This window comes from Talpa europaea, assembly GCF_964194135.1.
Source record: "Talpa europaea genome assembly, chromosome: 13".
Classification (NCBI taxonomy): Eukaryota; Metazoa; Chordata; class Mammalia; order Eulipotyphla; family Talpidae; genus Talpa; species Talpa europaea.
The window spans coordinates 35991937-36018113 of record NC_140080.1 but is presented as its reverse complement, the minus strand read 5'-3'; the positions used below and the strand labels follow the sequence as shown (position 1 = coordinate 36018113).

At 38.2% G+C, this 26177-nt stretch overlaps 1 protein-coding gene across 1 annotated transcript in view; it reads right to left on the bottom strand.

Annotated features, from left to right (window-relative positions):
* ARHGAP26 (Rho GTPase activating protein 26) overlaps positions 1 to 26177 on the bottom strand; it is a gene marked incomplete at its 3' end in the record, with an annotated part of 427812 nt that overhangs the window by 217783 nt on the left and 183852 nt on the right. The window lies entirely within an intron of this gene.

The window sequence follows — 26177 nt, the reverse complement described above, 5'->3', positions numbered from 1 at the left end:
TCTTACAACTTCCAAGGAGCAGGATGGGGTTTACAAAATGGAAGAGTAATTCCAGAATTCTTTCTGGCTCTATGGAGGTTAAAAGTTATTAGGCTGGGCCCTTCCTCATCTTACAATGCAAAAGGTTTACCAATATTTCCCAGAATTTTCCACACAACGCCTGGGGTAAAGGGTAAGGCTGGGACTATCAGAGCCCTTGGAAAATGAATGTTTGTACCCAGTATTCATTCACTCTTCCCTAGGCTACTACAGCCTGCTTCCCACTAAGGGTGCACCGCCTCCATCATTGGCAGAGTTCATTCCACTTCCTCTGAGGGTAAATAGACATTATGACTGAACAACACATTCACTCCCTATTCCCCATAGTTTACTATAAAAATTTTCAAACATAGAGCAAAGACAAAAACACTGACAATAAACACATAAACCCAGCACCTCACTCTAAATTGTTAATATTTTGCTACAATTGACCTAATCACATATCTAGCCATCCATCAATCCATCTTATTTTTTGACAACTTTTAAAAGAAGCTGCAGACATTGGCATTTTTCATCAAACATTTCAGTTATACATATCATTTATTAAAGTTTGGTATTTGTTCATGAATTTTTTTAGGGTAAGATTTACCTATGATGAAATGCACAATTCCTAACATTGCCAAACATGAATTGTGACAATTTATACATCCGCCCTTATCAAAAGAGAAACTTTCCCTTCACCTCAGAAAGTTCTCACAGGCCTCTTTCCATATTACCCCCAAACAACACACACACATACACACACACTCTCTCTCTTTCATTTCCCTTTCTTTGTGTCTCATTCTGTTCTGTTTCCACCATTAATAATAGCTACTAAAAATTTTTTTTTGACCTATACTTTTAGTCTTTCTTATTGCTGAGTAGTATTTTATCATTTGAATATATCTCAGTTGTTCATTGCTTCTCTTTTTCATGGACAACCAAGCTGCTCCCTGTCTTTGGCCATCATAAGTAAAGCAGAGCAAAATGTTTTTGTGTAAGTTTTTTGAGGACATATATTTTCATTTCTCTTGTGTAAATATCTAGAAGGGGAAATGCTGGATTATAAGGAGGATTTTGTTTGTTGTTAAATAAGACACTACTAAGCTGTTTTCCAAAAATTTTTTATAGCTTTTTACACTTTCTCCAATAATGTGTGAGAATTTGAGCTGCTTTACATAATCACTAAAATGTGGTTTTGTCAGTGTTTTAATTTTGGCCATTCCGTTGTGTGTGCACATATAGTACTATCTCATGGTTTTAATTTGCATTTCTTTGATAATTAATGATGTTGAGCATTTTTTCCTGTGCTTATTGAACACACTTAACTTTTAATAAGGTGTCTCCTCAAGTATTATATTTAATCTATCTTTTAAGTGATTTGTTCTTTTTTTATTGAGTTTCATGTACTATCCATACATTCTTGATATAAATTCTTTTATCAGATATGTGTTTTGCAAATATTTTCTTCCATCTGTGCCTTCTGATTGACTTTCTAATGCTGTTTTTTGATAGGCACAAGTTTTTTATTTTAGTTATATTAAATTTTTCATTTTTTAAAATAGAACTATTGCTTTCTGGATCTTATTAAGAAAACCCTGCTAAGCCCAGATTGCAAAGATTTTTGTCTTGTGTTTTCTTCTGGAACTTTTAGAGGTTTCACTTTCAAGTTTATGATTCATCTTAAGCTAACTCCCCTCTATCCCCAAGTCTGTAAACAAATTTATGGGGACTCCTGCATCACAGACCAGAATTTAAAACTCACTGATTTAAAATGCAAATTTAAGGACAAGTAACCCACCTCACTGTCCTCTTCTTACCACACCCTCCTCCCCCGCCCCAGAAAGTTGTCATATGGAGTTTATCCTCTAATCTTTGGGGGTTTTTACAATGTCAACAAAACTGATATCTGCACTCAGTTCACAGGGCAGGGAGGAAATTATGCTAACTTTTGTAAAGTTCTATTTATGTGCATAAGACTAATTTCAGGGTACACAGGTAACTAACTACATGTCTCCTATAAGCTATGATCTGTGTGGATAGGAAGTCCTGGAAACAGACATGGACAGTCACTGATTTCTTGACCAGTCACTGATTTCTTGTGTGGTCCTGACCAAACCTTTTCCTCTCTCTGGATGTTCATTTCCTAAACCATCAAAAGAGAGTTGTGAAACACGTTTAATTTAAACTTCCAGACTCCCTCACTGCCTAATATTTTTAATATTTCATCATCAAAAATGAACCCTTGTAGATCCTGAAAGGCTCTTGCAGTAGAGATTCCATCCAGTTTAAGGGTTTCTTATTGTAAGGATAGTACCTTTAATCTCATTAGCAAGCTGCTAAATTGGGGATTTTCTGACAACTAGTTAAAAATGATGCACTATAAATTTAGAGGAAGGAGTACAGACTGGAAAGGAGAAGGAAACAGAGTTTGGAAGGTGGCTGGTCTAAGACCAGCTTGGTTTATGGGATAATGTGGCTTAAGGCTCCCCAGGAAGAAAGGAGTTGTTATTAGTATTCATATTAACAAAGTGCCTAACCCAAGCTTCTCTTGTTTCTTCTCTAAAAAAGCCAAACACAACATACACAGAGCCACCAAGCTCAGTTAGGAATACAGCCAGCAGACAAAGGCAACTGGGAGGACTAGTCCCTTTAGATCTGCATATGGAGAGTGGTGGAGGATAGGAGAGATTAGGACATGTCTTCCTTCTGACTTTATCTAAAGGCATGGCAGGTAAACACAGAAATCCAAAGGTTGCTTCTGGGCCCTTTTCTAGAGCACTTGCTGTGGCTGATTACCCTGTGTCCTTTAAATGTTCACCTCCCCACAATCCTACTGAGGCTTGTTCCACAGGCAACCCTGCAAGTTCCTGTGCCTTGAACAAATCTTTCTAATTTGGCAGAGAGGAGAATATATATATTAATATATAGTATATAGTGAATATAAAGTGATCATAAATGTAAAATAATGACAAAGTATATATATTTACATACACATAGTTGGCTCTCATTACTCATGGTAGTTAGGTTCTTAAAGACACCATACACACCAAATTAGTGAATATTGAACCTCTGCTTCTAGGGTAAATATTAGATTAGGTGCCTACATGCTTCGGGTCAAATTTTCATCAAATGATCAATGCATACTCTTGTTTTATGTATGTATCTGTTTAAACACACCTTATTAAATATATACTATTGACTCATCAACACTAAATTAATGGCTAACAGCATTGTAACTGATAACTGAAGGACACTCACCTACCATGTTTCTCCATTTTAAACAGTGAAATCACCAACAAAAAAAATAACAAGGAGACATTTACAATATGAGGGCTGACACAAGGAGTGCCACCTTGTTTGTCCTCAATGGGGAAAGTACACATTAGGCAATGAGAATTTTCTTTCACTCTATGCACTGCAAGTATTGATTTTTGGGTTACAAAAATTTAGCAAATAAGTGAATTTACAAACAACGAATCAAGAATAAGAATCACCTGCATGAATATAGGTTTATGCATATTCACACACGTATATGAAGTATCTGAGCCTAAGGAAAGTACAAAAAGTAATTTACCAGTGACCCAGAGTACAGATTCGACAGATATTAGCTTTCTAAATTTATCTCAAATTGCAATCTCTCTCCTCAGAACTGAATATCACAGTTCCTCTGCCCTCTAGTTTTTCCCACACCCTAAAGATGGTATATGTGTCATTTGTATGCATGTTTTAATATTTCTACTACATGTTTAAATAGCAATAGACAACATATTTTTTTTTTAAATGCTCATCAGTAGCAGTATGCCCATATATGGATCTGATCTTGCAACTTGTTTTTTCATCTACCAATATGTCTGTGAGAAATATGTATGTATATTGATAAATGTAGATTAAATTTATTCATTTTATTCATGCTAACATATTTCATTAAATGAACAAGCCACAGTTTTTCCATTTCTGCAACGATAAACAACATAGGTCATTCCCAAAGCCTCATTAGTACAAATCATACTTCAGTGGACAATTTTTCACCTGTCTTCTTTTGTACAAATGTGTGTGTTTCTCTAGGGCAAAGTCAACAGATTATAGCCTGAGGACAAAATCCAGCCTACTTGTGTTTTGTAAGTAAAGATACTTTGAAACAGCTATGGGCAATCATTTACATATTGCTCATAGCTGCTTTGGTGCTGTAACAGCAGAGTTGAATTGTTGCAACAAAGACTGTTTCAGGTTACATGTATATTCAATGTTATTAAGTCACAGTGAAGTGGATTTACCAATTTAGACTTCCACCAGCAGTATGTTTTGAGAGTTCCACAGATTATCTTTAATAATTCCCAACACTCCTTCCTTGGCTCTCTTTACTAATCATACTCTCTCTTTCCAAACACAACACCTGGAAATTTCACCCAAACCCATGGCTTCAATGCCTCTGGGAAGATAGCACCCCACCTCTAAACCTGAAACCCCAATCTTCCTCCAGCCTTCTTAAGGAGCACACTTCCATTTACAACTTTCTGCTGATCATCTCCATCTGGGAAATTCCCTGAACCTCGAACTTAGCATCAGTTCTTCCTATCAACACCTGGATGGATTTCTTGAGACTATGGGAGGTAACGCTTTAAATGTGGTGAACAAACAACTAAATTAGAACTTATTTTAGTGGGTTCATACAAGACTATTTAATAGGGAAAAAAATCCAGAATCCTATTTTCATATAGGAATTCTTGTCCTTTCTATTGTGACACTTCTGTGTTCCTCAATGTTCCATCTACAAAAAGAGGATCATTCCAACCAAAGGACAAGACAGTTGCCACCACAGTGCCTGGGGCCCAGTAAATGCTCCGTAAACAGTAGTTAATCATCGCTACCTTGAGTAGTGACATCACTTTATTTTCACTAACTTGGATCTTAAATCTTAGGGTCCTGTCTTTTTACTTCTAGCAAGGTCTAATCAGGTGACAATAATTGGTTTTGCTTTTAAAACAATTTTGCTTTTAAAATGCTGATCATATCCTTTCCTTCCTTTTCAATAACAGGACTCCCACTGGGGAGTTCAGCACCTCTTGCCTGAAATGCCTTCAAACTTGTTTCACTTGTGTCCTCCTCTTGCCAATACATCCTTCACAAGACCACAGCTCTGAAATCAGGTCAGCTCCAAACCCTTTATGGTCACATCATCCCTTTCAGCATAATATGTACATTTCTATGTGAGGCTTTTGACAAGCTGGCCCCATTTCCTGTCTTACTTCCCACTTTTTCCTCCCAAACTTCATGCCCTAGATACACCCAACAACTAGCTATTTTCTACACCTGCCCCATGCCTTCCTGTTTAAGAATCCTCATTCCCATATCCTTGCCAACAAAGCCCTTCTATCCATCTCTTCCTATGTATTTCCTTCAAAACCTTACTTAAATGTGCTTCTTCTCTAAGGCTGCCTTCAACTTCCTTCATCTAAAGTCATTTCTTCTCTTTCAAAGCATTTACATTCATCATTTTCATGCTGCAATAATAGAAAAGTGACCGATTTTATCCCAGTAGATCCAGAGGACCTTGTACACAGTTGGCATTCAATAAACATCCTGAACCAAGTACATTTAAAGTGCTGGCATTCTAGACTCAGTTTCCATTTACTTTCAAAGTGCCAATCACCCAGGGGTTATGTAATTAAAAATGAACTGAGGACTCAGAGAGCCCTTCAAATCTGAGAAGAGCAAATTGCCATCTGTCTACCAGCATTTTAAGTATTAAATTGCTCGCACAAGAAGGTTAAGCAGTGAGGATTGAGACAAGGCACAGACCTCAATTTTTTTCAATCCCAGCTGTGTGTCAGCTATGATCCAGCTATGAGCAAAAAACAGGGTCTCTTAAAGCATGCAAGCTCATACAATCTCATCAGTGGCAGCTAACCTTCACATTTGCTGTATGCTCAAAAAAAAAAAATCACTGCTGTACTTCTTAAATCACACCAAAGCATTTCAAATCAGCTTGGAAATAATGATGCTGGCATAACAATAATCATATGGAGAATGATCTCTACTCCTTAGTATTTTTTTCTTACTATGTTTTGATGCCAATGTCAGGTAAAACCTTAGAATGGGAACTCATTCAGCAAACATGAATACATAAGGTTTCCTTAATATATAAAGAGCTCTTACAATCAGTAAGAGAAAGGTGAATATATTAACAGAAAAACAAATAAACAAAGAATAAACTAGCTGTGAAAGAATATAAATATACAATATATACAAGAAAGAATCCAATTCAACAAAAACAAAGAAATTCAAATTACAACAATAACATTATTTTTTCCTTTTGAAAAAAAAGTAAAGTACTTTTTAAAATGGTGACACCAATATAGATGTGGACTCAGGGAAACAGATTCTCTCACATAGGACTTGACAAAGTATAAATTGGCAGTCTTTGTGGAGAGCAAGCTTCAAAAATGGATATGTGTTCACCAAATAATTCCATTTATGGAATTTATGCTAAGGAAAGAATCCTGGATAGTGGCCCATGAAAAAGTTTCAGTGATTACATAAAACCCCATGATCCTGAATGTTAAATGTTATGTATTTATAAATTTCTCTGAGGAAAGTAAGCACAATTTTCTTAATATCATCAAAGGAGTTTCTAAGTTACCTAAGGACTTCTGGTTGTAGAATAATATTTAGGAACAAGGCATGGTGGACACTGCTAGTTGTCTAACACAATGTTTGTTCTTCCCTTCTTCCTTAGTCACAGATTCCTGATTACACAGAAGTAAAATGTCACCTAGCTAAAAACACTACATTCCTCTTTGGCTGAAATGTGACCTCGCTCCGGCCAATGAGACCCAAGCAGACATGTGCTGGGGATTTGGGGGAAGCCTCTGTGTCTCTGACACACACACACACATACACACACACACACAGAGACACATAGACACACAGACACACACACTACTCCTTTCTCTTCTTCCACCTTCCTTTTCCTGCCTGAGACACACACACGAGACCAGGAGGTACAGTCACCATCTTGCAATCATGAGGTGATGAGGATAATAAAAGCCTACATCCTAAAGGTGGAGGACTGAAAGAAGAAAAGCACCTGGATCCCTGAAGCCATCACAGAGCCACCCTTTCCAGCCCAACTTCCTAATGGTTATGTCTTCATATATCCCCATATTTCTTGAACCCACTATTGAATTTTCAGTTGTTAACATCAAAACTAATGGCAAACTGATACATGTCAGAAAAATGTACCTAAGTGAAAATACTTATAATATGTAGAAAATAATCCCATTTTTTGTTTATCTATGTATGTATATATGTGATAGAAAAAGTTTGAAAAAAAATTATCTTGATATTCTGCTCTTTGTGAGTGAATTAAGTGATATTCATTTTCTTCTTTAATCCTTTGGCTATTTTCCACATTTAACCATTTTCAAAATAACAGAAACAAAGGATTAGCATCTTTGAGACTAATTCACCATAGAGCAGCAAGGGAGGATCAGTTTCAGATATCAAGGACAAACAGTTTCAGATGAACTTGAGTAACAGGTAACCTGTCCCTGCTCCACCCTACCTGCCAACAAGACAGTTCCATGATGAGAGATCTCTCACAGCAGTCTGAGGAAGCTCTCAAGTCATCTGGACAGAGCACCGCAGATGAGTAGGTACCTTGAACAACTGCTTCCGGGTCACATTACAATAATGCACAGAGAGAGAGTTGGATCCAGAGAGATAACCTCTATGTCAGTAAGCCTCTGGCTACCTGAACAAAAGGTCTCAAGGTTTCTCCGAAGTCTCTGGTCTATTTTCTTAGCCTCTAAAAAAATGGCAGGGTCAACAAACCAAGTGACTTAGAACCAGTTGAGCTAACTAGCCACACTGTACCTCAAAGTTGAGGGAACTATGTTTCAAAGGCTTGCATGAAAAAAGGGACACAACAGAAGGGTACTTTGAGGCACTGGGGAAACAGAGTAGCAAGGCTGAAATTGCAAAACTCTAGGGGTGAGATGCTTCCGTTCCTTTTCAGATTCCTTTTTTTGCTTCCCAACTCCATGCCGTTGCCCAGCCAAATGGTGGTGAGACTCCAGTCCTGCTGTCCTGCCCATTCTTCCCTGTTAACTAAAGTTTAAACAATAGAGAGAGACCCCCCTCCTTCCATAGATACCCCCAGAGCAAAACTGGCAGTCATATTTAGGGGTATCACAATATTGATTTAGCTCTACTATCTGATTCACGTAGCTGAACGAAATGACTGTTCTCATTAAAAACGAGTCCGCATTTTATTGCCAGTTCAGGCAATTCCCAAGTGCTCTAATGCTGAGTTTGCCTGGGCCAGCAGCCAGCCATCTGGACTGCTCCAACATCTTATGTAACTTGCTCGGTTTCCACCTTTGGCTTGGGGGTTGGGGGTGCATGTAGAAGGCAGGAAATGGATTTAGATTGGGCTGTCAATCCATCATGTCTGAACAGCTGCTAAACATTTGGTCACAGGGATTTTTTTCACCTTCAAAGGGAACATAAGGTGAACCGATTCAGGAGAGCTTCATGCAAAAATAGCAAAAAATGGAACCTGAGGTCAAATGAATTGAAAAGACTTCTGAGTGGGCTAATGTAATGAAAGTCTCCCAGAGACCATTTTCTCTGTCAACAGGCTACAGAAAAAAATGCAGGCAGATGCCTAACTGCAACAGACAACAGGAAAACAAAAACCATTCACTTAGTAATATCCGAGGTTTAAAAAGAAGGGGCTGGGAGGAAGATGTTGAACTAGCACTGAGCCAGATTGTGGGTGCTGTGGTACGATGAGTGAATAAAGTACTTCTCCCCAACCAAGGACAAATGCCACACTAGTGTGACTTTGGCTGGTAACCCCAGAGAAGGAAGGGGGAGGCAAGAAAGAAGAAATAGTCTCTTTAAGTGCAAAGGTATGTAGAAAGGTCACTTGATTGAAGATAATTCTGCCCTACAGAAAAATAGCCAGCCTGCTCTTCATAATAATAATGATTATCAGGGGCTAGCACAGTTCTTCAAGGACATTCCAAACATTAACTTGCACCCTATCTAATAAAGCAGACTTTACAGATTTAGGAAATCTAGCCATAGGTAGCTCACAGCCTCACCACTTCTAGAAGCAAGGAGTCAGGAAAGGTGCAAGCTCAATTAAAGAAAGGCCAGTAAAACATTTAGACTACATTTTGTACTTGGGGTTGATAATGCTTTGTTAATTTAGCCCAAGTTGCTTCAAGGAGACATGTTTTAGAAGAGGCAGAACAGTAATGAGAGAATGTTTAGATCTAAGTTCAACTGTTCACTCTGACACTTACAGTTATGTTACCTTGGGTAATATTTCTCAGTATTGATAATAGAGATAATAGTACAAGCCTCTATAGAATAGTGTAATAATTAAATATGCAAATATATGAATATACTTACAGAAGTATCTGGCATATAATGAAAATTAAAATGATGTGGGGGAGCTACTTCTTTTTAATATTTGACTATAAGTTTCCTGAGAGCTGGAATCAATTACAGGATTCCCTAGATACCCTATAGAGTTTGGTGTTCTCTAAAAAGTAGGTGTGCTTGATAAAGCCACATCACTTTCCTTACTTGAAATGAAAGGAGATTTTTAAATAAAAAAGTTGGGTCAGAGCTGGAATGAGAAATTCCAGAGCTGGACATTCAGTGAACCAAGATGACAGTCCAGGGTCAGCCCAGGTAGAGGTTGGATGGGCTGGTGCCGGAATGGGGAGCAGGAAGCTTTGATTTGGGTCAGAGATGGAGCTGGAGAAAGAAGTTGCTCTAACACCCGCCTCGTACTAAGAATGACTGAAGATACATACTTATAATGCCCCAAGCTCCAGAAGGAGACTCTTTCTTCTTCCTCCTCACCACTACAGCATCAGCAGGGCTTTCATTTATAATATTAACTGACCACTTACACGATGTCCTGCACGGAACTGTAAGTGACACATGTATCATTTAATCTCCCCAACACACCAACACAGCAGTGAAGTCAGTACTGTTGTTATCCTCATAGTAAAATGAGGATATAGACTAGAAAGTTATTTAAATACCAATCAGCAGGTGATGAGACTAGGACTGGAATTCATGGTGTCAGAAACCAATGCCCAACCCTTTTATCACTAACTAGGTGGTACTGCCTCTACATATATTTTTCTCTTCATTATGACTCTTGACATTCATATTGGACTTTTTAGAAAGGATAAGATTGCAATGAGAAAAAATGCCCCAAAGCTAATACAGGCATTTCACAAAAGAAAATATCTAAATGGTTTCCACATAATTTATTAAGAAAATGCAAATATACACCCAATAAGAGACACTATACACACATCAGAAGGTTGACAATTAAAAAGTTGAACAATTCCCCGTGCAGGTGAGGCTGCGGAATAACTGGGACATTTAGACACTGGTAGTGGAAATGGAGATGGGAACAACCACTTTGCAAGACTATTTGGAAACACATACATAGGTAAACATAGGTCAACCTTACACTCCAACAACCCTACTCCTAGGGATATACTCAAGGGAATGAGTACTCATCAACAGACAGAAGAATATTTCCAGAGAAGTTATTCACAGTAGCTCAAATTTAGGAACTAGTCAATGTTCATTAAGGAAAGAATGAAAGAAATTGTGATACATTCCCTAAAATGAAATGTTTTACATTAATAAGAACAATGGCTATAAACAAACATGAAAAAAATCTCACTGACATTACAATGGAAGGAAAAAAATACACAAAAAGAGCACACATCAACATGATTCCATTTACATGATACTTAACAACGGGGATGATGGATACTTAACAATCAGTGGTGATGGAAGTCAGGATAACGCTAAGTTACTGCCTGGGTACACTACAGAGATTTCAGTGATTTGGAAATGTTCTCTATCTGCGTGGTGATTAGATATCTATAAACCTGGCTTGAAAGTGACAATAATACGTGATGCATCCAGCTGACATTCCTTTCCAAAATCATTACTCTAGCTTTTCTAGCTGCTGGTCAGAGTTTCAGAAGGCAGATGTGTATGCCTGTATGACTAACTCCCAGACACCTCCTGGCCTCCCATGTGCAGTGAGTGCACAGAGTCAATTCTAGGGAATCTCTCCTGGGATTGGGCTCAGAGGGGCTCAGAGGGGTCAGTTTCCCTTAATTCTCACACAAGTACCCTCCTTGTCCTGGATATAGATAATCAGCCTAAAGACAAATTTTGAGAATCTGTCCCTGAATTTTCCTCTTCCCTATGACTGTGGTTGGAAGCAGCTGTAAAATATTTCTAAAGTTATCAATCTGTTTTCTTCTACAGGGTTTGATAAGGCAGCCCTTCAGTGGCATTCTTAGTCCTCAAGAGATATATCACTCTGGTCAAACATGTCCAGGACTCTCTGGAGGCACTTGAGTTCCTGGAGGAAAGGTTCTGAGCAGACTCACTCCAGCTGGAGACACAGACTGAGCTGGAGTGGAGATAACCCAGACACCAGCTGGGACCTCTGAATTCAGTAGATTGGGAGAGAAGAGGAGGAGAAGAGAGAAACAACATCTAGTTGAAATTGCTAAGATAATTTAATTTATTAAGGGGAGAAAAAATGTAGGAAAACTGCTTTCTTACAAATCCCCAACTTCTTTAAATAATGATACCTTTTATTATGATACCTAACAAATGACTGATAATTCCTTAGTATAATCTGATCAGCATTACATACTGAAATTTTCACAGTTGCCTCAAAAAGGTCTCTTATAACTGGTTTGTTCAAAACTCGGGGTCGGGGTCCACATGCAACATTTTTGGGTGTCTTAAGTCACTTTGGTTTTAAACAATATGCCCTCTGCTTTTACTTACCATACATTCTTCATGGGAAGACTTCAATCTCAGTGGTCTACTTCTTTTTAAAAAATGTAAAAGACATTTATTAAAGAGCCAAGATTTGATAAAGTTGATAGTTGAGACAAGTTTGGTCATAATACCATGCCTCAGACTTCTCTGCATGTTTACTACAATTTCAGTCCTTAAAAAAAAGGGACAAACTCCTCTTTTGATGTAAAAACCCTTGTAACAAGATAACAACATTTATAAGATGGTCACTATGAGGCAAGCACAAGGTGCTAAGTGATTTGGATGGATTATCTCATTTAAGGGTACCAAGAGCTCTCTGAAGTCAATGTTGAAATCATCTCTATTTTATAGCTACGAATCTGTAGTAAGACACTGTTCAAATAGTTAAGTGTTGAGGTCTAAATTCATCCCCAGGTTGTCTAAACCACACACTCTTGGCCTCATTCTCTACTGGTATTTCAATTTTGATTGGATAGCTTAGATCAACTTCGGGCGTAGCCATTGGCTTACCCTGGCTATTAGTCAGGGACAAAAGTAAATAAATAGACAGTATTCCTTTCTCCAAAGAGAACCAAGAATTTCTCAGACATCATCTCATACCTCCTTATTGCTAGAGAGAAAAAGATAAAGTAGTAGTAGAAAAGCAAATCTGGGAAGACACTGCTATACAGGAAGAGACAGCTACTGACCATGCCCTAGAAGTCTCCACATGCTACAGAGCCCCTCAGAATGTAGCTAAACCCCAAGGAGATAAAACCTGACTCCCCCCAATTAATGCAGAAAGGAAAATTTTTATGATTGAATGTGCTCATTTCTGAAAAGATCTGCAAGAGCCCAAGAATGAAACAGAAAATATTTTCAAGATGTCAGTCATTGAAAATAAAATCAGAAGTGGTTGAGAGGAACCAGGTTGCCTTTATGTGGCTCTCTGGGTGATCTATCAATTATCCCGGCCGTGGGCCTGAGGAAATGTTTCAAGGTACTGCTTATGTTTCTTCACACTGGTGAATTTACCCTGGAAGAAAAGCAGTATCGATAAAAACAGAAAAATAAAAAGATACCAGAGGCTTACTAAACTATGCTAATGACATCCACCCTAGTGCATCTCTGACTCACCAACTTCCTCAGTGAATTTTTGTGGTCAAGGGAGGATAACAGATCTGTCTTTGAGTAGGTAAAGTGTGAAATGTTTTTACTTCCTCTCCCTACCACCTTCCATTTTCTTTCCTAAGCAGGCAATGGCTAGGGACTTCTGGAGGCAGCTGCATGGGACTCTGCCAAGTGCAAGGAGCACACAAAGGTTAACTCCTTACCCAGGAAACTGCAGGATTCAGCACAAAGAACTGAGGCAAATGTCCAAAGATCAGCATCACACGGGGGAAAAAAAAAACACCCTGGCTGACCTGTGACAGCCCCATAACATCCAATGAAGTCAACCCAGAAATTTTACCCATCCTCGATGTACTTTTGAAACAAATCAAGATATCAAAACAAGATTCTTTCTCGTTTTTCTTTCACTGCAAAATCATTTTAGTTGATAACTGTATATCAATAAACAAAGTGCTGAATATCTATTTGAAGTTCTCTTTATTTGCCTAGTAATGCCACAAAAGGAAGGCACAGATCACAAACTGAATGAAACCACAAGCTCTAGGAAAAACCCAGGTTTAAAATCTTACTTTTACATAATTTTCTGTATTCATCAGCACCAATAGCCCTGCTCTGAAGTTCATTTACAGGTTTCCCCTGCTATCTGGAAGTAGAATGTTCCAATTTGGTATAATGGTTGGTAGGTTATTTTTGGGTATAGAAATGCTCAAAAAATTTTCCATATAATGAATGGTAACAATATTCCCAGGCCCCCAAAAAATAACCTACCAAATCATATCAAATAGTTACTTTCTACTTCTCTTTTTTTTAATTTTATTTTTATATTCCCCATACAATTGCAATCCCCTTATTTAGACCCCAATCTGCATATGAACCTTTTCAATTGCTCGTTAGGAAGAACATCTATTGCTTCTGTGAACAGGGAGTAAGCGAGGAGCTGCTGGTTTACAGGGACCTATCCATCACACGATGAGAAGGATCTACCTGATGATGACGCCAAGCAAAAAAAAGCTTGAGCCAGCAGGTTCAGAAGCTAAATTCTCTACAGTTAACACACTATTTAAGTTGATATGCTTGTTTTTAGGAGTTGAAATTCCACCTACAGGGAACCAGATGTCTCTACAGAACTGTCTTTCCAATCTAGTTTTATAAATTTCAATTCATATTTTTGGCATGTAAAAAATATCTCTTTCAGCAAGACATCTTATGAACCTTACAATTCACAATATATACAGTCTTTTTAGGTGTGTCTTCCTTAGTTGAATTTATGTTGGATACACTTATTCTCTATGGATGCTAAAGGCTTCATGGACACACTACAAAAATATAATAATGACAAATTATTATACAAATGTTCTGGCATTACAAAGCCTTACCCGTGGATTACTTTGAGGATGAGCAAGAGGATGCACCAAGAAAATCTATCCTCCTCTCAGAAGCAGTAGCTGCTCTGCATGGATAGCTAACATGACATCAGTTTACTTACTTACTTTATTATTGTACAACTTCCTTGAAGAAGGTATTTTTTAACTGCTTTTATATTCCTATTGCAAAAGGACTTTCAAAGATGCTTTAAAAAGAATGAAACAGTACTATGGAATCATCACCCTATAATAAAAATCTATAGACTCCAGTGAAATGAAATAGAATATGGTGATAAATCTTATTTGGGTGTAAGGTGCTAAATCTAACATTTCAGGCAAAACCCAGAGTGACAATTTCTTTTTAAATCACCTTGCACCACGAATAAGTTCCACAAAGAGGTTTTCCTCCCTATGGCAGTTTCTTCACACCATTCAAAGTGCTCAGTGTAGTCAGAGGCCACATTACAACTGAGTTATTTGCAGGATGTTTATAGTTAAATTCATTCAAGATAAATGTATGTAATCAAGTAATTTTAATATGTGTTCTTCATACTATCCAGGTGACACGTGATGCAAAGACTAGAATTATCTTTATTCTGTATAATCCTTATTAAGCAATTTGAGATATCTGGGACAATGAAGTTTACACATGATAGTTAGGGAGACTACATACATAGGCAACATGTAAAGAACAAAGCCAAGATAAATTAAAAATACTTCTTGAGTGGGTAAAAAACTGTGAGTGACATAAAGATCATTTTATTTGGTTTTTTTTCCCAATTATTTAAGATTTATTTATTTCTGCATACAAGAACTGGGGTATAAGCCAGAGGTGTGGGGGGGTAGAGGATTCACCAGAGAGAGTGGGGAACAGAACAGGCAGATCTACAGAAATACACTGCTGAGAGGAGCAGTGGGCGAGGCAGGAGAGGTCTTCCTTGCCCTGTGGGTTGCTCCCTGGCTGGCCAGGGATCGAACTTGTGCTGCAGTGGCTGGTGACAGCTTGATAGCGCTGTCTTTAACTCCTGCACAACCAGGGAGGCCCGGTTTTCAAATTATTAATAGAGAATTCTTTTTATCAAAATCACCAGTCCATTAATCAATGGAATTTGAAACCACAGTACATCAAAAAGATGAAAAAAAGGCAACTCTGGGAGAAGGTGGGAGAAAGCCTCCTTTTCACCTCAACAACCACAGAATCAAAGAAGTTCCTGAAACTTAATTTGAAATACCACTGACCCAGAGATCATACTAGTCTTCTCCCAGCCCCCACCCTCTTTCATTTTACAGTTGCAGTACTGTAGTCTTAGAAAGCATAAACAACTGTTCCAAGGCAATGCCATTTATTGTTATCACTGGACAAGATACTATAAATCCTGACTTTGTGTGCTTAGTGTGCCACCATTTCCATTATACAACAGCCTCCCCTGCACTATTACCTAGTTCCTAAGATGTGATCTTGTAAAATTGTGTGCAAAAGGCTACTGGAGATTTGGAAAGATCAGAATTAGATGACCAGGTGCGGCAAGACTTCTGGGAAGAGGGCAATGTGGTGATGGATCTTACAGAAAAAGCAAGTCCCATTGCATTAATGGCAAAAGACATCTGGGTGAAATGAAGACTGAAGGAAAGGAGGTATGCATAGGGGAGAAGGGTAGCCAAATGAAAAAAAGGAATTGAGGATCTTGAAAAAACCAAAGGTTAACAGTACTGAAGGAGAGCAGGAGAAAGGAACAAAAGGGATGCTAAATAGCTGAGGAAAATCTATTTCCAAAGAGATGCACCACTTTCCTGAAGATAAGCCTGCCAAATACATTCAGCCGCACTGACGTGGAGTGGGTGTGTGGATGGAAGAAAAAGCACAGGCCTGGCTCTGCTGTCAGAAGGCCTAAATGTGGAGGAGGTTCTACTTCCTCATCCACCAACGATGAGAGAATAATAACTATTAACACGTTCAATAAGCTAATGTTTAGAAAAAATGCTTTGTAAACATTACATCAGTGTATATATAACGTTATTGTCTTTATAGAATAAAACATTAAGCAAGAGTTGTATGTAGATTAATCTATTGCCATGAAAAGCCAATGCAAAAAGAACTCTTGCCTCCAATTCTCAAGCACTAACAAGGAGTTTGGAGGCATCATCCCACAAAGGTTTAGCTGTCAAGAGAACATGGCAACACAGAGAACCACAGCCCTTCCTGCCTGGGGTTCTTGGTTACACTGTTTCAAATGCTGAAATTAGCGTAGTCAAGAAAAGTTCCACTGACTGTTTGGTCAGAGACATTGAATTATCCAGATAATCACAAAGCAACTAGTAAAGTACCAAAATAAGAGACAAAGGATCAAGACAGCAAGGAAATGACCAAAACAGCCCCACACACGAAACCAGAGCAGCAACAGCAGGGGGAGAGCAGAACACCCAATATAAAATCTATATGACTGATCAAAAAGAAAACAAGACAGTCAATGGAACCTAGAAACATGTTGTAAAAAGACAGAAAGTTAAGGATAAAAATGCCTAGTCTAAAATAACCTCTACAAAATGCATGAGGAAAAGGGGGAAGGAAATGACTAGGAACTAACAACAAACACAAAAAAGCAAAGGAAGATCAAGGAAGCAAAGTTCACATTCTCTGCTAGCACTCCCCCCCAACACCAACCAAAAATCCAGAGTCTTTTTTCAGTTGTGTTGCTGACCTACTTCTAAACATCCATGGAATACATAAGCATCATTTCATAAAGCCTGGGAGGCAGGAGAGAAAAAAAAAGGAAATGTCTGTGTCTTAGGGGCAGAAACTATCCTAACTCCTTTTAAAACACAGTAATGGTTTTCATTAAGGAGTTTAAAGGCACTGATCTTATTCTTTAAATCTCACTTTTGTTCATTCTTAACCTTGTGTTATTTTCAGTTCTATTATTTTTAAATAACAGCCACATGTGTACATGGGTTAAAATCAAACTATACAGAAAAATTAAAAGTTAAAGTCCTTAGTTTCTCTTGCAAAGGTTTCAGATTGATCCCTGGAAAACAAAGTATACATTGGGAAGAATATGTGTGCATATCTCATAAACATACTGTTATTTACTCAAATGAGATCACATTACTCAAAGTTTGGGAATTACGGTCACAATGCGTTCCTCTCAGTACAGTCAGGCCTGCGTCACGGAAGGCAAGGTGGCACATCCACTCCATGGGATGGATGCCCCAGAGTAGATGACCCAGACCCATATAGCAAGGCAGTGTGAGCAATTTCTTTCTGTCTGTCTATCTTAGCTTTTTTGACTATGCTACAATGAACATCCCATCTGCATGCCTGACATTCATTCTAACCCACTATGAGTCTTCAGGGTCTGTTTCCATCCTGCATTTTGTTCTTGTTAACTGCACTAAAAAGGGTTGGAAGTACTACCCTAAAGCAAGTGAAAATCAATCCTTATTGACAATGAAAATTTACTAAAATATGGTATAAAATGGAGTAAGTGAAAATTTACTTGTATCTAATTGTAAAAAACTTGTAAAAAAATAACTTATATCTAATATATAGAAGAGCTTGCTGTTTTTAACACATACAGAGAGAAACAAAGCAATATCATACAAAGCTATGGGGTGAAGAGGAGGGGAGGGGAGGGGAGGCAAAGTGAGGAGAGGAGAGGGGAGGGGAGGGGAGGGGAGGGATGAGGCATGAGAAGGGAAGGAATTGTAGCGGGGGCAGGGGAGGGCAGAGGAAAAGAAAAATGAAAAAAGAAAAGGCTCAAGGTAATAACAGTCTTTTAAAGAAATCCCTATTCAGATAAGTTTTCTTTTCCACAAATGTTCAAAGGAAGCATACAGACTGTAGTTTATCTCTGAGCAAATTATTCTCTTAAAATGATCTGACATCACAGACTGAATGGAAGCCGGCCAAAGGGTAACCATCCAGTTGGTCCCTCAGTGCTTCCAACTTTCTAGTCTCCATGAAATGACTTCACAACCATTTTATCACTGCCCAGTACTTTAAACCTCAGTGATCACACAGGAAATGGAATTAACCTCCACCTAATGCCAGCCTCCTCAAAAGGTTTTCACCAGACATAAGACATACACTTGTCTGTCTCAATTGTCACTCATTAGAAAGGCCCTCAAGGTCCCCCCAGATTAGTCTGGTATTGAATTAAAAGATTTCAGGATATAGTCTCTCTAAGCTTCAGTTTCCTGAAATTCAAAATGGGGATGATAAGTGTAGCCACCTCATAGAATCATGAGATAATACATGTGACATACTTGCAAAAAGAGTGACACACAGAAAATGCTCAAAATGTGCCTGCAACTTACATTACCGTCAGTTTGTTCAGTTTTTTTTTTTTTTAAAGAGCAGAAAAAAGAGTGCTCTAGCTCTGACTACCAGAGGAATAGATTTTTGCTTAGAGATATGATTTAACTTGCTCAAGCTTCCCACAGTACAGCTAATTAGTCACACCCTGGGGCCTCCCCAGCCCAGGAATTAGCAGCCCACCCAAGGCTGCAATAAGGCGAAGACACAACTGTCAAGAATAGGGGTGAGGGAAGTCTCTGTGGTGCAGAAGATAATACATATCTACAGGCTATTTGTCAAGTTTCAGGCAATTGGAACCTTCTAAATACAGATGTTTTTCTTCCTCTGCAATATGTTTACTTCATAAGCATGCTATTGTTGTTGTATTTTTGTAACCATGGTTATTCTGTCCCACCCCCAATCAAAAGTTATAGTACAGTACCTATCATAGTCCCTTGCAAATGCTTATTGTTAGAGAGTTATAACTTAGGCTATTTTCTTCCTACTTAGAATATGTATCATATGCACAGACCTTTCACATCAAATATCATTAAAATACACATCTTTGACAATAACCATTATAATTCTATACTTCAGTCCTCAAATTCATTTAGATTCAAAACTAAATCCACCTAAAGAACTTAAAGCATCTTAAATTTCACTAAAATGAGACTGGAACTTGAATTTAAATGAGTAGAGTGATACTCTAAAATTTTCATATAAAATAATTCCAAGTTCTGAAAAAAAGCTAATTCAGTCTTTGATTTATTCATTTATTCATCCCCCCATTCATTTACTCATCGCAGACCTAGTTAGGCACCATTTTCTCCAGAAAGCCATTTTAGAGTGAATGGCACTTTCTCTCCCTTGCTCAGTCATAACTTACAGCTGCTACTATTGGTGACTTACTGTGGAGGGGTCTTTGTTTGGACCTGCCCACATCCATGCTCACTTCTGGATACAGCACCTCAGTCTCTTCTGGAGAACCACTCCTCAAATGTCAGTCCAGGTGGTTTCCCCCTTCCTACACTTATAGCCCAGATCTGGTCAATCAGCAGCACCAGATTCTATTCTCCCTTTTCTGGTGATTAACGCAGGGATTGGCAGGCAATCTAGCTCCAAGACTTTTACATGGAGCTAGAGGGAAAAGCAGGTCTTCTCACTAGGACTCCTGGCTCTAAGGGTGATGAGACTTGGAGCCACCAGCACTGAATGGCTGGTGGATCATATATGAAGAGATGCAACCTAAGGATGAAGACAACAGACAGCAAACCAGAAAGACACAAAGTCTGCCCCTAAAATTTTGAAATACATGAGCCAAAACATTTTCTTTTTCACCCCAAGCCTATTTCTGATATTTGGAAACAAGCCGTCCTCACAAACATCTCTCTTTCCTCCACTGATTTCTTCACATGTCCACTTTCCTCTACTAGATTCAAACCCCGAAGGGTAGAAACTATGATTTACCATCCCTCTATGTCCAAAATAAGCAGAAACTCCAGCTTAAGAGTGTTCAATACTACAACTCTCCTCTTCAACAAATGCCTGATATGCATCCCGCTCATCAATTTAATATTACCTCCGTATCCTCAAAAGATATCTGATTATATGTTATTCATATATACTGAAAGAATAAAATCCAGTCTTCCTTTTTTTTTTTAATAGAGGCATGTTTTTATTTATTTATTTGTTTGTTTGTTTTGTTTATACAAGCACTGGGTACAGTCAGAAGTGTGGGAGGGTGAGAGAATTCACCAGAGCCAGAGCAGGGAGCAGAGCAGGCAGAAGGACCGAAGCACACTGCTGAGGGGAGCAGTGGGCGGCAGGAGAGGTCTGCCCGCCATGTGGGACCCTCCTCCGGTGGCTGGGGAGCAGCCGGGGATTGAACCGGCGTGGCAGAGGCCGCAGGCAGCTTCGCAACCCAGCGCTCTACCGCTGCGCCACCTGGGAGGCCCCACAGTCTTCCTTTTTGCTTACCAAAAAGCTATCACTTGTCAACATATATTTATACACCACATATATATACACAGTCCAAAGCAGTGTCAATGAAGCACCATTACAAAAAAGGAATAAAGGAGCAAAGCAACTATGGCAGGAAAGCAAGATAAGCAGTGGTCCTCAACCAATGCCCCTCACCTCAGGGCCCTAGGATGCTCTAAATACACAAGTGTATTTCTGTAAGTAGAGGTTTCATAGGTGGTTACAGTTTTAAAGGGATCTGAGACTCTAGAAAGGTTGAGAACTATGACTCTAAAGGGTAGAGTAAGTATTTCTGGCATTTCATTTCTCTTTTGCTGCTAATTAAATTAGGAGAAAATGACCATAACTCAGAAAAAAGACAAGAAATACTTCAACTGGAGCCCTTTTAATGACTAAAGAGAATGTCCAAGGAACAGGCCAGCATAATATCAAATGTTGCTTATTTGAATAATTTCCCCAGGGTAATTTTCTCTAATGGGAATGACAAGTGACAAACACTCAGCTGGATGGAGGGAAAAGAGCTTTGGCCTCAGCCTGTAAGAGCAGGGCAACCTCTAAAGATTTCTTTACAAAATGGTCAGCCTACCTGAAATGAGGGACTAGTGTTATTTATAATAGTGAAAAACAGGAAACACACTAAATGTTCATTAAAAACAAGAATATTTAAATATTATGGTGTAAGACAATGGAATCAACATGATTCATTAAACAAATATTTACTGAGCATGTATTATGTGCCAGCATTCTGTTGGGAAATAGAGATACAACTGTAAGTCAAAGAGCTCGACATCAAAACTTGGTGAGATCTCTGGGACAATCATATAAAAAGCACAAAATCCAGAAGAGCATGTGAAGCATAATCCCATTAATTAACATACACATGCACTCTGTAATACATATGTGTATAAAGATAAATGCACAAAATAATGGATCAAGTGCAATCCCAGTGATGTAAATACATGTGTATTCAGAGAAGACTGAAAGGAGACTCACTAAAATGTTACCTATGATCATCACCAGAAGGTGGGAATAGGGGTAATTATTTTTATCTTCTTCATACTACTTTCATCATATCATTTGGACTTTTAAGAGTGAGCATACATAATACTGTATGTTAAAACTTTTCTGAACTATATCACACACATGAAAATCTGGATATCCTAACGTGATTTTTTGAAAGAAGTGTCGGTATTTATTTTTAATAATGAAGTTATAATTGTTTGTTCAGAGACTACTGTGCAGTATAACAGTATATAAGAGAATTGGCTCTCTACCAGATGATCTGGGCTCGAATTTTACCTGTGGTACTGTATTTGTTGTGTGTGTGACTTTAAGCAAATTAATCTTTCTGTGACTCAGTTCCCCAAACTATAAAGTGAGGATAAGACTTACCTCACAGAGTTATTAGAAGCACTAGATGAGTTAATAACAGAGGGGGAGAAGATGATGTTAATGATCATAATGATGGAGGAAGAGAAGGAGGAGGTAATGTTGTTCCAGATACTCTACGTATAAACAAGGCAGGTTGTCTGAAACACCTCTCTCTTTATAGAAACCTTCTGGTGCCCCTATGCTAGCAGCAAGGAGCTCCTACCAAAAACTTGCACATTACTGACCCATCATCTTACCCACCTCCCAACCAATATAATCCACGTCCATGAACCACCCACTACAACCTCCATATCAATAAGAATGTTACTTTCCAGCCCTGAAGGACCTTGGTTTTCTAACAAATAGGGCTCTTACTTTCCCTTTACGGTGTGCTCATGACTTTATATCCACGTAGATCCTCCTAGTTCTAGTTAGTGACTGTCATTTCATCCTATCCCATTCCACTCTAGTCTATGTATTCTGGTGCCTAGACTGGACTTTGAAATACATTGAGGTTTGAAAGATATTCTTTTTCCCTATTACCTCAACCTTAAACTTTAATCTGGATTTGTGTTCGTAGAATACCATCCACCAAACCAATCATCCACCCACTCATTCATCATCATCTTTGAGTGAATGACAATAAAAAGCCAAGCACTATACTAGTTACTAAGCCAAGGTAGATGCCTGAGACTGTGAGGTACCATCATATAATCAAAAATTAAATTGAGACCCCTAACAATTTAATGGTTCTACTTATGTTCTAACAGTTCATTAGTCTATTAAGATTTACATTTACTTGATTTCCCTATAAAACTGGAGTTGAGTTTGTCCATTGCCTCTTGTTTTTACATATAGTCAATTTTCATCTTCTGGATTTTATTCCTGACAGAAATATTATAATAAAAATGTGAAAAAGGATTTTTTTAAAAATAAAAGCCTACCCCAAATCAGTTAACATCTGTTTTATTTTTTCATGTCTTCTCTAAGTTTTGTACATGTATGTATGAATTTACACAGCTGTAATCATTAACACATACACTCTCCCATTACTTTTCTGTTTATTGGACAAGCATTTTCTGGATTCAATATTTATGGTTTTTTGAGCAATATAAACATTCAAAGATTTGAAACAATGTACCATTTACTTACTTATTGCCCTATTGGTTAAAACAGATTATTTCCATTTTCAAAGATAAGTCATTAATGAATGATCTTTCTGTTTTTCCCTCAATGATGGTCTTAGAGTAAAAATTTTCCAGTAGTGGCATTATCAGACCAAAAGCTATCAAAAAAAGGTAAGACTTGTAATAGCCATATGGCTTTTCTAAAGATCTTTAACAACTGAACGTGCCTACAATCAACTTTCTTACTACATTAATGGAAAGAAGCACTGTTGAGCATAACCCATGTTATTTCTGTTTGCAATTGGGAGGCCAAATATTTACACCTACTTTTACAGATTATTTATTCTCTTAATTACACGTCATATGCCATCAGAAGTTGTGTGGATAAAATAAGATCAGGTATGTGGAAGTACTCTGAAATATTAAAAGACCAATACAAATTTGAACACCTGCAAGGAGCAGCAGGGGAATATGTCAGCCCTAAAATGCTGAGTGGGTCAATAGTCTTCCATGCTCAGAGATGCCTGAGAGCTGCCAACGTCGGCATGCAAGCTCTTTCCTACAGTATGCTATGAAGGCAATCAGAACAATGTGGTATTAGTGACTCCACTCAGTCCTAGTCCTTACAGAGAGAAAGGGAAGGATGTCAGTATTTGACACTGCTCTATGCTCTCCTCCCCCATTCCAGCTGTACAGAATTGCCATTCTGCATGCTGCAAGCAAATAACTAAAAATAAAAGCCAAACTGTCCAAAATGGAAGGGAGAAAGGAATGGGAAAGGGAACAAAAAATCTTAAATTAGAACCATCCTCTCAAGTTTTAACTACTAAATTTTACAAACCCTTTATACCACCATGCTTCTCCTATTTACTTTGGAAGGTTTACGAAAGTTTGCTTCTAATCCCAGGGCACGTTAAGACCAAAAAGTCACGAAGGCTGGATCTCATCAGCATCCTACAAAGCCTGCATTCCTCCCATGGAACTCATGCTACTGGGCAAGACATGGTTTCACATGGCCCACCCTTGAAAAACACCATGTCACACAATGAGAAATCGATTCCCTCCCTCTTTTAAGCTTTATGATAGCATCTAAAAGAAGTCTCTGCTGGTTGTTAGCAAGTTTTCAATATGTAGCCTTTGCTAGCATAGTTTGTTTTAAAACAAAGAGAAAAGCCAGGCATAAGCAAAGCAGTTTTAGCAAGCCAGTATAGTTTGTTTCCATTTTATTTATTTTTAGGGCTCCCTTACACAACAAACCAATATCACTTGATAGTGGTTTATGTAGGAATAAATGTAGTTAGTCTGAAAAGGGAAATTTTATTAGAGTGAAACAAATCAAAGACAAGTATTAAGTAAACAGAACAAGGGTTATGGGAACATGACCCAAATAAGGAGGTTATAGAAGAAACTGAAGTTTGGGAAATTGCAATAAGTCTACATGTTATTCTTGTCATTTTTAGTATGTCTTGATCTCACATAATTGTTACATCCTTAAGGGTAAAGGACTGTATTTTAATACCATGTTTTATTTTAATTGTGAGGCATCCTAATCATGTATCCTAACAGTTCAATATCTAACTATAGAAACAAAAAAAAAAATAAAATTTGAGGGACATGAAGTCCCTCAAATACAACATAATTTCAGATTATCTTGAATTTTCATTTATGTCCATTTAAGAAGTCATTATAACTTACCTTTGCTTCATCTTGATTTTTTATTACTTTTTAATCATTAATGATTTGGAAAACAAGCTTTTGGTTTTCCCCTCTGTTAAGTATATGATCATCTATTAAAAAATATTACACATGTTACAATAAAAAATTGTCAAGGTTCCAAAAAAGCCTTGACAATACACGAATATGGGGAATACTTTTGATATTTAAGTTATTTTGCCCCCAATTTATCTGTTTGCAAGGAAAATATTCAAGTATTTAGAGTTAAGCACTCTGCAACTCTGTAAAAGGTCAGGACCACCCTGTATTCTATCCATTGTTCATATGGTTTGCCTGTTTGGGGGTTCACACTGCTCCTTTTGTTACTTAAGTGGAAGCAATGCTTTGCACATAAATAACTTTACCAAACAGAGATTTATAAAAAATATGAAAAACTCACCATTCAGTAGTGTTAGTTCAACAAGGAAAACTATGGGACTTCTGGCTAGGTGCCCATAAACTGGAAAAAGATTAAGATTATAAAGATATCCAATGTAGGCTATCATATCTCTGCCCAACAACACAGATGGTCTGGAGACTTGGCATAAAGGGTCTTGGCTTTTCTATTCTCCACTCACTCCACACTCTTACATTCGTTGAGAGCCAAAAGCAACCCCACCCATGCAATCATAGTGAATTCCTGTTTACTCAAGAAAACTCCAGACAGAGAGCTGAATGAAGGTTAAAAGATGCAAAAAGGCAAAACAAAAACCTGGAAGCACAGTCTCACATTTGCCAGGCTAAAATTCACATGGAGTTGCCCAAATGAAAGTCTCAACTAAGTGTCAGGAAATAATAAAAAGCTAGCAAAACCTATAGGAAATAAGCAGAGAAAGTTTCATTTTGCAATTAATTTCTATATACTTTTTTTTAATTGTTGTTGCTAGTTTTTTGAGTTTTTTTTTAAAGATCCATTCATTTATTTATACAAGCAGTAGGTACAGTCAGAAGCGCAGGAAGGTGAGAGAATTCACCAGAGCCAGAGTGGGGAACAGAACAGGCAGAGTGACAAAGTACACTGCTGAGGGGAGCAGTGGACGGCAGGGGAGGTCTGTCGCGCCATGTGGGACCCTCGCCAGCAGCAGGGGATCGAACCAGTGCTGCAGAGGCTGCCGGCAGCTTTGCAGCCCAGCGCTCAACCCCTGTGCCACCAGAGGAGGCCTAATTTCTATATACTTTTCTGCCACTTGCCTCTCTCCTTTGAAGTTTCGCATTAATTCAGTCCTGATACCAACCACACAAGGATCTCAAAGGACAAATGCCAGGTTCACTGAGGGTTAGAAAAACTGGCCAGAGTTCAAAAGATGTGTCACTTCCACTGGGAAAGGAATCTGTCATCATGTC